This window comes from Pipistrellus kuhlii, unplaced genomic scaffold (genome assembly GCF_014108245.1).
Source record: "Pipistrellus kuhlii isolate mPipKuh1 unplaced genomic scaffold, mPipKuh1.p scaffold_m20_p_18, whole genome shotgun sequence".
Lineage (NCBI taxonomy): Eukaryota > Metazoa > Chordata > Mammalia > Chiroptera > Vespertilionidae > Pipistrellus > Pipistrellus kuhlii.
This window is the reverse complement of record NW_023425493.1, coordinates 5603380-5615171: the sequence shown is the minus strand read 5'-3', so window position 1 is coordinate 5615171 and position 11792 is coordinate 5603380.

Sequence of the window (11792 nt, the reverse complement as noted above, 5' to 3'; positions counted from 1 at the left end):
CTGAGGGAGGAGGGCAGCATGAGCGAGGCGCGTCCCGAGACCCAGGGCAGCGCCTCCTCCCCCGCCCCCAGCCCCACACAGGCACCCACACCAGACGAAGCTCCCCCAGTGTATATGCATTTGTGATGTTACCAAAATTCAAAAACCAGCAAGTTATCACATAAAAATCTGGATTTGGCTGAAACCAGTTTGGCTCAGTGGATAGAGCATCAGCCTGCGGACTGAAAGGTCCCAGGTTCGATTCCAGTCAAGGGCATGTACTTTGGTTGCGGGCACATCCCCAGTGCGGGGTGTGCAGGAGGCAGCTGATTGATGTTTCTAACTCTCTCTCCCTTCCTATCTATAAAAAAATCAATAAAATATATATTAAAAAAGAAATCTGGATTTGAACTTCTGTGGCTGGAAATGAGGTACCCCCATGGACAGGCCAGTCTGCCTTCCTCCCCACCACTCCTTACCACCCCCCAAAAGGGAAACCAGGTATCGGCTACCCTATATAATAGTTATCCTTTGCTTTCCTTAGAGTAGAGATGACAAGACAGAACTGTTTCACATATCCACGTATCTACCGAAAGTGGGAAGATAACAGGCTGAGAGTGGATAAAGGGCTGTAAGAAAACATGTCCTGCCGAAACCAGTGTGGCTCAGTGGATAGAGCGTCGGCCTGTGGACTGAAAGGTCCCAGGTTCGATTCCGGTCAAGGGCATGTACCTTGGTTGCGGATACATCATCAGTAGAGGGTGTGCAAGAGGCAGCTGATCGATGTTTCTAGCTCTCTATCCCTCTCCCTTCCTCTCTGTAAAAACTCAATAAAATATATATTTTTTTAAATTATGAAAAATGAACATTTACTATTTTAAAAAAAACTCAATAAAATATATTAAAGAAAAGAAAACATGTCCTTTTCGGTAGCGAGTCTCAGTGAGAGCCGGCCCAGCAGGAACCTGCAATCCCTGGTTAAGCACTCCGAGCCCACTGCCGCCTCCCCCTTCCCCCCACGTCCCCTCCAGAGGAGCAGGGCAGTCCCAGGGTCCAGGGGGGCAGTTTCTGGGGGTCATGCCAGGCTCAAGGCCAGAGAGGCAGGCAGGTGCCCACGGCTCCCCTGCTCGCCCTCCACAGTCACCGAATGAGGCCAGCGGGGCCCCACCACAGGTCCCACCAAGGAATGCCTGGGTCCTGCCTCGGACACTCAGCGAGCTGCTGAGTGACCTTGAGGGTGTTACTTAGCCTCTCCACACCTCAGTTTCCTCGTCTGTAAAATGGGCTGCGAACTGTTACCTGTGCAGTGTCTGGACACTACTGGGCAGCAGTAGGCGCCGATGTGGTCCATTACACCATGGCCAGCTGGGAAGCAGCACAAGAACCACCTGGGCAGATGCCAGGAGGCTGGAGAGGTAAAGTCCCTCTCACACCAGAGGCTCTGTGGGTGGGGCTCTGTGGGTGGGGCTGGGTGTGGGGCGCTGTGGGTGGGGCGGGGACCTGTTTTAACAGGCCCTCCAGGTGGTTCTGGAACATACTGGCTTGAGAAGCACTGTTAAGTAAAATTGTTTTTATGTGGGCATTCATTTTTTTAAGGAGGGGAGCGCCAGGCAGAAATCGGATGTAGTAAAACATCCCTTAATTAAGCTGCAGGTGCACTGTATTTGCATGTCGCATCAACTCCATGCAACTCCGTGTTTCTCATGATCTGGAACACGTGACGGAATGTGCCGCGTAAACACACTAAGGGAGCGGAAAGGCCTTACAGCTGCGTAAGATGTATGTGATTTGGTGCCATCCCAGGCCAGCCCCGACCCTGCTGCCGCTTTCAGAGGGCAGGCGCCCTGGGGCCGGGGCAGGGGGGACCCAGGACAGGGCGCTGCAGGGCGAGGAGGGGCAGGCTTGACCCTGGGCACGCCGGCCCAGGAGCCGAGGCCACTACCAGCTCACCAGGGCTCCGGGGTCCAGCTCCAGGTGCCCTCCCACCAGCCGGGACCTGGAGAGCATCCAGGAAGTGGGCGGCTCGGCCCATCCGGGCACAGGGAGGGGCGCGGAGCCAGGTCCAAGCAGGCGGGCGGGTGGGTGGGGGAGGGGGGGAGAAGGGGGTATTATCCTGAAGCCGAGGGCAGCAATTACATAACAAACAAACCCCGGCTCAAGCTGTGAATTAATCAAACCGCTGAAAATAAAACCTTCCTCTCAGGAACTTCAGACAAAAGAAATGAAAACAACCAGGCAGGCTGGGAAATAAAAGGCAGCGGCGCTGAAAGGGGGACAAAAGGAAGCCAGACAATAGGGTGTTGGACAAAGGCAATAAAGCCAAAGGAAGTGTGACAGGCGAACAATGGGGCCTGTGGGCCCCGATCCCGCCCGCCTGGCCCAGCCTGCCACCTCGGTCCACACCCACACTCTGCCGGTCTCGGCCCGGGCAGGGCAGACAGGCCACGGGGTCGCCTCCTTCTCCGGACGTGGGTCCTAAGAGCCTTTCTCCTCCATTCGGTCCCAACCTCGTGGCCTTCCGGCTCCCTCCGCCAAGCCTTTCTTGCCACGGCAGCCAAGACCCACGCAGCAACGCGTGGTTAGCAGAGCGGGTCCGAGGCCTCAAGGCCTGGGTGGGACTGGGTGCCACCTCCCCAGAGCCAGATGCTGACCATCCATTTATCCCCAGATCCAGATGCTGACCATCCATCCGTCTGTCCCCAGAGCCAGATGCTGGCCGTCCGCCTGTCCCCAGCTGAAGTGGAAGCAGGGGAGAGGATTCTCAGTCTGAATTAACCCACCGGGCTACTGAGAACGTACACCTGCCCAGTCCCAGCGGCTCCATGTGAAATACACCTGGGTTTTCGGGCGTTGGCCCTGGTGAGCTGGCACGTTAAATTAAACACCTGGGGGGTTCACCCACCTGCTTCTCCATCGGGCCACTAGACGCAGGGGTCCTCAAACTTTTTAAAGTGGGGGCCAGATCACGGTCCCTCAGAGAGCTGGAGGGCCGGACTATATGAACTACTAATTCCTACTGTAACACCTCGGCTGCGCTCACTGCCCAAAAAACCTGGCGGGCCGGATCAGACTCCTCTGCGGGCCGCATGTGGCCCGAGGGCCGTAGTTTGAAGACGCCTGCCACTAGAGGATGCACGGACCCGCGTGGCTCACACTCCATCTCCGTGGGCAGTGCCGCCCTCGGACACGTCCCTCCTTCCTCTCTGGCCTTTTCCGCCCACATCTCGCCCCCGAATCCTCCGTGGGCCCTGTGATCGCCTGTCTCTGTGGGAGCCCGTCTCCTGGAGCTCCCCCCGGCTCGGCCCGGCCTCCAGCCCAGCATCTGGTAACAAAGAAAATGGCTCCTGGTGCCCGGCCAAGCTGGCTGGAAGGCGTCCGTCTGTTGGCCAGGCCGGGGTGCCCACTAGTAACCCTGCCAGAGACTGCCGCCCTTCACCCCCTGGCCTCACACCCGACACCGGGCCCTGGTTCTCGGCCGGTGCTCCCTGCGCCCAGGGGCCGACGGGTCCTCCCAGGAGGCACCTCCCAGTCCCAGCTTTGGGGAAGAAGGTAACTGGGCCCGTCTTTTCCTTCCTCTGCCCCCCGAGCACAGGCCTGACCTCCCCAGCTCTTTGGGAATACGGAGCCCAAGTCATGTGTGATGAACTAGACAAGGGACACCCTGCCCAGGCTGCGTTACCTCTGCAGTCTCTGAAAACAGGAAACCCGGGGTGGGGGTGGGATAGAGTGGAAAACGCACAGGCTTTGGGTTCAAATTCCTGCTCTACTGCCAGCTGACGTGTGTGACCTTGGGCACGTTAAGTCACCTCTGAACCCCTGCCTCCTGGACCATAGACTGGGTATAAGGACGCAGATTGGCCCCGGCCGGTTTGGCCCAGTGGACAGAGTGACTGAGGGTCCCAGGGTTTGATTCTGGTCAAGGCCACGTATCTCGGTGGCAGGCTCCTCCCAGCCTGGCCCTGGACAGGGGCGCGTGGAAGCAACCAAAATCGATGTTGTTTCTCTCACATCGATGTTTCTCTGTCTCTCCCTCTCTCTTCCACTCTCTATAAATATCAATAGAAAAATATCCTCGGTGAGGATTAAAAATAAAACAAAAGAGCCCAACAGCACAGGAGCCCATGAAGATGGAATGATACAGGGTGAGCATCCATTGTCTTACAGCCCCAGGATGCAGAAAAGCCTGTGGGTCACACAGACCTGAGAGCATATGAAACCCATTTCTGCCCGATGAATTGCTATGCAACGTTGAGCCAGTGCCTTAACTTCTCTGAGCCGGTTTCCTCCTCAGTAAAATGGAAATTTAAAAACCCACTATGAAGAGATGAGCCTTCCACTAAGACTCCAGTCCCTGTAATATATGCCTGTTTTTTACACTCTCACGGCACCCTGAATTTGGTGTTCAACGTACTTCCATGCCTAATTTATTTCTGCCTCACCCACTCACCCCCACTCAGGGGCCTGCTTCTGCTCATCCCTGGGGCCCCGGGATCTAGCACGGTGCCTGGAGCAGAGAGGAGGTGCTCAGTAAGTATGCGCGCAGCCATCGGAACGTATCCTACAGCTCAGCAGCATAGCGAGGCAGACCTGGATGCCTCACAAGTGACAGCCACAATTACCCTCATTACCAGGCAGATGCCGCTCCGGGCGGCTTCCCTCCCACGGCCCCACCGCCCACACCGTTATCCTCAGCTGCCTTTGCCTTGCATCTGAGATCTTCCTGCGAGTGACCTGAATCCCCCAGCCGCAGAGCGAGTCCTGTTCCTATTGTTTTTACCTTGGGACAGGTGAGAACAACTCTCGTAACTTTCAGATTTAAAAACCCGGTGGGAGTCTTTCCTACAGAGGCTAAAAACCCCCTCAAATTCCTTCACCCCTTTCTTTTAAAAAATATATTTTTTAATTAATTATTATTATTTTTTTAACAGAGAGGAAGGGACAGGGATAGAGAGTTAGAAACATCGATGAGAGAGAAACATCCATCAGCTGCCTCCCGCACACTCCCTACTGGGGATGTGCCTGCAACCAAGGTACACGCCCTTGACCGGAATCGAACCCGGGACCCTTCAGTCCGCAGGCCGACGCTCTATCCACTGAGCCAAACCAGTTAGGGCCCTTCACCGCTTTCTTACCAAGCGTGCGCCCCGCTTCACCCATCCACGTGGTTCCACAGGAGGTTGTAAGCTCAGCAGCCACACACCCGTCTCCCCAGCCACCCAGGAGCCAAGGGGCTCAGCCCACAGGAGATGTGCATTATGGGGCTCCCCCAGGTCCCGCCGGGCCCGGGTCAGTGGCCACAAGATCACTCCAGTGGCCGCCCATTCTGGAGGAAGCACTCCTGTGGACCTGCCCTCCCTCTAGCCCAGACGTACTCTGTATTTCACAAATGAGAAACTGAGGCCGGGGAGGTCAAATCCACATGGCTCTGGGGGCACTCCTGGGGCAGTGCTGCTTCAGAACTCAAGAGTGGGAGAAGCAGAACCAGCGGGGACCGAACAGCATCCCAGCTCTCCCCTCCTTCCCTCCTTCCCTCCACAGGCACCCACCCACCCCAGGCCCTCACTGCCTCCTCCACTGCAGCCTCCTCCTCGGCCTCCTCTCACCTGAGCATCGCAGGTAAAGGCCCCTAAGGGGAGGGGGCTCCGGCGATCCTGGCCCTGGATGCTGCAGAACCTGGAGTCTCCGCTGGTGCCCGAGGGGCCCTGGGGCCCCAATCCAGCGCCCAGGACGAGGCACAGAGGCGCCTGCCCGGCATGGGGGGGCCAGTGGCTCCGAGCACTACAGGTGCCGACTCCCTTTCCTCCTCCCCACGCCCGGCCCACCCACCCACAGGCACGCACACACGGAGCCCCTTCCACCCCAAACAAATCACCAGCCACTTCCTCTCCCCAGCAGCCAACGAGCAGCCCGGCTGGCCTGGAATCAAAGGAGTGTGCGTTCACTCAGCCCTTCCTCCCTCCTCAGGGAGGGCCCCGACACCCCCCCCCCCGCCCCCCGCAAATCTAGATGCAGATAAAGACAGAGATAAATTCCAGTCACAGAAGCATGACGGGTGACTCAGGCCCCCGGGAACAGGAAGAAGACCGCCTGGACAGACAGACCCGCAGACCCTCCTCCTACCCCTGGGCACACACCGAGTCCCCCCAGGCCGGCTCCCAGCCGCAGGCTCCCAGCCCCAGGCTGGCCCTGAGTGCGTGGGTGGTGCCCCCGGCATTGCCAGGGAGAGGGCCAGGCCGCAGGGGTGGGGCAGGGCCTGAGTCCCAGGGGAAGGGCACTTCCTCTCAAAGCTCCAGAGAGCGGAGCGCCTCAGGCAGCCCCGAACAATAGCCCGAGGCGTGGGTGCCCAGAACGGTGCCCCGGTGCCACATCCTGCCATTCTTCTCCCAGGCCGCACCCTGCCACCCTTCCTGGCCCCGCCCGATCCTATCTCCGATGTTTACTGGGAGCTGGGGGCTGGGCGGGCTGCAGACTTGAGACAAAGCTTTTCCGAGAGGCCCCTCACCTTGCCCAGCCTCTGTGGGCCCATGGCGTGTGCCCATCTGGTTAGCCCAGCTCAGGAGGGGGCCACAGCCAACACTCCCAGTCCCCGGGCTGCTCTGGGCTGGCCAAGGTGGCAGAGTCGCCAACACCAGCCAACGGAGGCTCCCTGAATGCCCGCGCCTGCAAGAGGAGGCAGCGTCCCCCCACCACCCTCCCTCTGGTGCAGAACCAGCTCCAGACAGAGCTTCTTTGTACCTGACCTTCACACCCCCACCCCCCACCCCATCCACCCGGCAAGGGCATGTAGGATTGGAGGAGGTGGGAGAGGCAGGAGCTGTGAGGTTCCCATCCACAGCCCCATCTGGTGGTCAGGCCCCTGAGGCACCCGGGCCTGCTCCCAGCCCAGAGGGAGAGCCCAGGGAGAGAAAAGGGACAGAGGGGACGCCCAACAGTGTCCTCTCTGCCCTCGGGGCCTGATGCTGTCTCCAGCCCTTCCCACGCCCCCAGCAGGCAGCCGGGGGGCCTGTTCCCGTCTCCCAGGGGCCGGCCACGCCTGCAGCCTGGACAGGGGAGTGTGTCTGGTCTTCGGCGTGAGCAGCGGCCAACCAGGGGCCCGCACCACAGAAACACCGCTGCTGGGGCTGACTGGCTCTGGGAGAGCTCTGAATACCGAACGAAGGAAGGGAGGCAAACAAACAAACAGCCTGGCCGGCGTGGCGCGGTGGTTGAGCATCAGCCTATGAACAGGGAGGTCAAGGTTCGATTCCCAGGTCAGGGCACAAGCCAGGCTGCAGCTCAATGCCTCGTGTGATTCTCTGTCCCATTGATGTTTCTATCTCTCCCCCCCACTCCTTTTCTCTCTGAAATCCATAAAAACACATGTTCTTAAAAAAATAAAAATAAGTAAATAAAAGTGTGCCACTCCCTCGGACTCACTACTGAGTGGGGGGCTCGCCACTCACTCCCCGTCCCGCCCAGGCCCCAGCCCCCCTTCTCCCCCGGCCCAGGGAGCAGGATCCGGTCCAGCAGGCAGATCTGCCACTGTCGCTGGGTACAGGATCCAGTTGTTCTTGGTCGCAGCCAAGGAAGAATTAGTCCAGAGAACCCAGGGCCGCTGTGGGAACTTACGGAGAAGCCTCGCCTCTCAAAACCTCGCTTCTCCCTGTGAACGATTAGCTGGTAACACACAATTCAAGAATCTGGTGCAGAAGATGTGTTCAGGGAAGGAAAGAGGGAGACAGACGTAAAGCAGAGAAGGCCGTTTGTCTCGCTGCCCAGAGCTCCCGGCAGCAGGCAGGCGCCCTGGCTCTCCGGAGCCGGAGGCGGGCAGGTGTGACCCTCCGCGCGGCTGGCTGGGTGGGAGGCGTCCCGCGAGGCTAACAGACAATGGGCTTTGTTGTCAGCAGACCTGACTGAAGCCGGGCTCACCGCAGGCTCCCTGTGTAAACAGGACGAAGTGTCCACTTCTCCAACTCCAAAACCAGCTAAACGATGACCATCTTGAAAATTTAGCGGGAGTGTTAGGAGCATCGAACGTGATGTTTGCCGAAAGCAAAAGCAAAGCAGGCTCCCTGGTGCCTCCCCACCACGCTCTGGGGAAGGCTCCCCCGCCCCAGCGAGGGCCTGTCGCCCTCGTCCTTCTCCACCACCCCCTGTAGGTCTCCTCCGTTACCCTCTCAACCCCGTCACCGTTCCCAATCATCCTCGGATCTCCCCGGCAGGTGCCTACGCCAGGGTCAGGGGTCCAGGCCCCACGTGCAGCAGGCTGGCTGAGAGGGCCAGCACTGGCCAGGGAACCCCGCATACCAGTGCCCTGGCTCATCCCGCCGAGCCCACGTGCCTGCCCTTCCCAGCGGACGCCCAAAAGCTTTGCAGAACCTCTGAGCCAATCAGCCCCCCGCATCGCCTCCGGAGCCCCCAGCCAGCCCCTGCAGGGTCCCCTGTGGAGCCAGAGGAAGGTCCGCAGAGGGGAAGGCTCCAGGGGGAACCAGGCTGGCTCAAGTCTCAAGGAGAGAGTGACCCTGAGGCTCTGAGACATTCCAGTTGTCTAAACCCCAGACCCTCTCCCTAGCAGCACAGACAACCCACTTCCTCTCTCAGCCCACCACGCTGCCTCCAGGCGGGACCGGTAAGATATGCCCAACAGTGTGGCTGTGAAGGAGAAGCAGCACCGTGCAGGCAAAGGCAGCGCCCGGCACACGGCCACGTGCAGCATCTGTGATGGATGCTGCCAACGTGACCGAGGAGGCGGGAGAAGTGAGGGTCCCCCGTTCCATGCTGCTCTAAGCAGGAGCCAGGGAGCCCTGGAGACCTAGCCTCTTTATGCCACGGATTCTCAGAGTAAGTGTCGTCTATAAAACTAGAGATCCGGTGGTGGGGTCCCTCAGCCTGGCCTGCAGGGATGGGGCTGTAATGGGCTCTCCGACATTCCCCCAGGGGTCCCAGGGAGGGACCACAGGAGGGCTCCAGGCATGTCCAGGCAGTCTCTCACCCAGCCCCAATCGATCGGCCGGACCCTGGCAGCAAGCTAACCTATCGGTCGAAGCGTCTGCCCCGTGATGGTCAGTGCATATCATAACCACTGGTCAAAAGGTCAAAGAACGGTCGGACATTGAGCATATTAGCCTTTTGCAATATAATGCTTAGCACAATGCCTGGCCCATAGGAGACCGCCCCTGAGTACTGCTGCTGTCAAATGAATGAATGAGTGAGTGAACGAAGAATGAATGAATGATCGTGCTTCTAAGGAACCTCTGTCAGCAGAGCATTTGGTCCCAAGCCACTGTTATGCTGTGGGGACTGTCAGTGTAAGAGCATTCAAACCTGTTCAGACTTTGTGAGTTTATTTGAGCCACACTGTCGACAACTGCCAGGAAGCAGAATCTCAACGTGTACTGAGACAATGCTCCGGAGAATGGCAGTTTTTCACCTCGTTTTATAAAACATTACAATCAAAGGAGCCATCAGTGGGCTACATGAACTCCATTGGTGATAGATTAGGGAGGCAGGAAAAAGCAAAGTGGGGAAACCTCTGGGATTGGATAAAAAGTAAAATGATAGGCACGTACTTATTTTTTCTTAAGTGGGTGCAGGACAGTTGACAGTCAACAATTAACAGCCCTGGCTCAGTGGATAGAGCATCAGCCTGTGGACGGAAGGGTTCTGGGTTGATTCTGGTCAAGGGTACATGCCTGGGTTGCAGGTTCAATCCCCACTGGGCGCTATGCAGGAGGCAGCCAATCAATGATTCTCTCTATTCATTGATGTTTCTAGCTCTCTCTCCCTCTCCCTTTCTGAAATCAATAAAAATGTTTTTAAAAACAACAACGATTAACAGATAACAATAACAATGAGGCAATCTGTGTTCTGCTCCTGGCCCCCATTTGTTGTGGCCTTCGGGGACCAGAGAAAGGGAAGTTACAACTTACGCTGACATTCCAAAGGTGTGTTATCTTAGATGCAAAGAGACAATGGGCTCAGTAAAGATCGAAGTTGATCTTAGTCAAGGAAGACACTGGCCTAAGACCTGACTACCCACCATAAACTGCTTTTTAACTAAAAAGTTTCATTTCAGACCGCCCTTTGAGGTGACTTTAGGTCTCTGAGTTTGCAAGTCCGCCATGCAGGCCTCCCCTGAGCTTGTCAGGTCAGCACGTGGCCCCTTTCTGTCCACAAGACCCTTCTTAAAGGCGTTTCCAGTGCCAGCCTCCACACAGCCGTGAGCCCGCAGCCCCTCTCAAAGCGGGCACCGCCCCACTGCATCCTGGGAGCTCACCAAGGTACCGGATTCCTCCCCTAGATCCTCTCCCTCTCCCTGCCTCAGTCCCCCGCCGCAGGGCAGGGGAAATGGGCCCGCAATCAAGACGGGTGAGTGGTGCAAGACAAAGAGGTAAACGCTGGTCTCCGAAAAGGCTAGGCCACCAAGTAATGTAGATAGAGCACAGCCTTGAGCCTGAGGTCAGCATGCAAATAACCAGCACATCCACCTCAGCCCTCTACACCTCCAGCCTCCTCCCTGGGTGTGCTTCCGGAAGGCTCCACCTAAGCTAGACCTCCAGATAAGGCCTGGGGCTCCCAGAGGGTCGGACCATAAACAACATCCTTGAACATTGAACTCCACAGCCTGAGCAGACAATGGAGGAGCAAGGTGACCGGCAGCCCCCGGGGCTGGACCTGGGTTCGCTGGCCTCACCTTCGGACACCCCACTCAGGTCTGCTGCTCCCCCCGCACACCCCTCCCCTCTGCAGGGGTTCTGCGTGGCCGCCCCCGCCTGTGGAGGCCTAATCGCCAGCATCTCCCCCAGACAAGCTCGCTCATCGGAAACCGGCGCAGCTGCTGGGGCTCAAGCAGCCTTCATTCTTCAGGCGAACAAAGTGTTCCGTTCTTTTGCTCGGCAAATGCCGCGTTTCCTCTCCCATTATCTGCCCCATCGACAGCCAAGCCGGCCGCAAAAGCAAGATCTCTCCTTTTTGTTATTTTCATGGTCCCCTTTATTTATGGGTTATGTTTTTTGTGTGTTTTTTTTTCTCTTGGCTTTGACTCCTCTCCAAAAGGGCAGGGACGCAAGGGGAGGAGAGCAGGGCCGATTCCATCCAAACGCTCAGCACACAACCCCCAAAGCAGCCAGCTGCACCCCAGTCTGCCTGGGGCCCGACCTTCCAGCGCCAACACCCCAAACTGAGGCTGGAGCACCCTAAGCAAGAAAAGAGCCAGCGCTGGCCCAGGGGTGGGGTGAGGGGGATTCTGGGGAGGGGATTGTAACCTCCGGAGCCCACGGTGCTAATAATAAAAATAAGATAATAACGGCACCCTCAACGTATTTCACACGTGAGTAATGGACGCTGATCCAGTAGATGGGACTCTTGGGACGATCAGATGAGTGGGCAGATGCCAGCTGCCAACAAACGGGTCCCTCTGGTGTGTAGCAGCTGAAGACCCACCCTCTGGGTCAGAGCGAATGTTTACTAAGCATTTACTTGGCACCCAGCACTGCTAGAACCACTCTGACTAGCATTCATGTGTTTAATTTTTACAATAATCGCTGAGGTAGATGGTATTGGAATCTCTAGCCCAAGTAGCCTGGTGTCAGAGTCTAGCGCTCAACCAGCCCACAGGAATGTGCGCACGCCAAGCTAAGTGCCACCTGGAGGAATTGGTTCTCTTAATGCTTTCAGCAGCCCTGAGATGCAGTCACCATCAGCATCGGTTTACCTATGACAGTGGTGGGCGAACCGCAGCTCGCGAGCCACATGCGGCTCTTTGGCTCCTTGAATGTGGCTCTTCCACAAAATGGCCACGGCCTGGGCGAGTCTATTTTGAAGAAGTGGTGTTA